Source organism: Aplysia californica, unplaced genomic scaffold (assembly GCF_000002075.1).
Source record: "Aplysia californica isolate F4 #8 unplaced genomic scaffold, AplCal3.0 scaffold00969, whole genome shotgun sequence".
Classification (NCBI taxonomy): domain Eukaryota; kingdom Metazoa; phylum Mollusca; class Gastropoda; order Aplysiida; family Aplysiidae; genus Aplysia; species Aplysia californica.
The window spans coordinates 67,801-69,431 of NW_004798239.1; positions in this window are offsets into that span (position 1 = coordinate 67,801).

A 1,631-nucleotide genomic window follows, 5' to 3' on the forward strand; every position below is an offset into this window, starting at 1 on the left:
TCCCTCTCTCTCTCTCTCTCTCTCTGGCTTGCCGAATCAGAGAGCTTATATCTCGTGGTGTCGTGGCCCACTTTATTTAATTTTGGATGTCTTGACCCTTCCCCATAAAACACGAAAATAGTCTTTAGGTCATAATCTGGAAAACCAGTATTTACGCAAGTCTTTGGTGAAAAATGACTTGAGTAATCCCAATATTTGATCATTTCCAACGGAATCCTCCTCTACTAATGAACCTTGCTTCATTCTTAAAAAGTTAGCCCAGTTTAATTGTTGCTTGAAATTGAAATGTGTCTTTTTTATGATGAAAATGCTAACGTATGTTATTTTCATTGAGCTTGTTGCAAAAAATCAACGTACAGTCTTACGACTTGTTCGTGTTAACTTGTCGTTCGTAAGTTCGGTTAGTTTTAGCAAGCGTTTTACAGCTTTGCAATAGTTAGGTCATTCATGTGATACATGCGTCGAAGATTAAGGAGCTACAACAGAGTAAAAGAAATAACGAGCTTTTAGTAAAATCCTTATTCCAAAATTCACAAAGCCTTTTTTTGTTTCTGAGGCGACGAGTCGGGCGCGATCGGCGTGTGCCACGATAGCCACTCTGCGCCCTCGATCTGGCTAGCAAACCGTCGCGACCCGACCGGACCCGATCCCAAAATGGGCACCCTGTACTATGCGCGATAACATCACACGCCGTGTCGACCGTGACTTCTTGGCTAGGTATTTTGGTCGATGGCAATGCTTTATTAAACCTGTCACACCCCCTGTCTGTCGCGCAACAATACAGGGTGCCCACTACGGATGGGATCGGGCGATCGCGTCGCCCCCAAAACAAACGTGTTTGTTTTCATTTCCACGCGACCGAGTCGGGCGATCGGCCCGATCCAGCCGTAGTGGGCACCCCGTCTACATCACTTACCTAAAAAGATTATTTTTAGGTCACTGGTCTACTTGGCCCGATCGCAGGCAACGGTCGAGTGAGGCCATACCTGTCCTCAGAGAAATTCACGCCCGCAACCCGCAAGTTGCGCGCGCAACTTTTGCCGTCAGCGCAACTTTTGCCCAACTTTTACGATTTTCGTGAATTCGCTTATTTTAGCTAATTTCCCGCTAAATTCGGAAAAATAATAAAATTTCTTTAAAAACACCGAAATTTTCTTCCACGACTAAAAATAACGTCGCCAAGGGGGACAATTCGCTTCTTTACACTTTGCTTTGCACTAGCCTACGGGTGCCCGCCGCCGCCCGCCAGTGACCCGGGCCGAGTCGTGTCGGGTCGGGATGATCGCCCGACTCGTCGCCTGAAAACAACGTGTTTGTTTTGAAACAACGAGTCGGGCGCGATCGACTTGAGTCACGATAGCTGCTTTGCACCATCAATCTAGCGAACAGACCGACCCAATAGTCTTGTTTGGACTAGTCTAGCTAGAGTAAATCAATCGTAAACACGGTCGTCTGATTACTTAGCTTGCTTTGTTCCGTAGCACCAGGGTAGATCTAGTATAAAAATTTGTGAAAGACTTTAAATCTTAGGCTAAGGAGGGTAGATCTAATATGGATCGATTCATTCAGAACACCCCTAAAGGGAAGGGGACGTTCAAATAATATCACGCCAGGAAAAAAAAAAAGGGGGG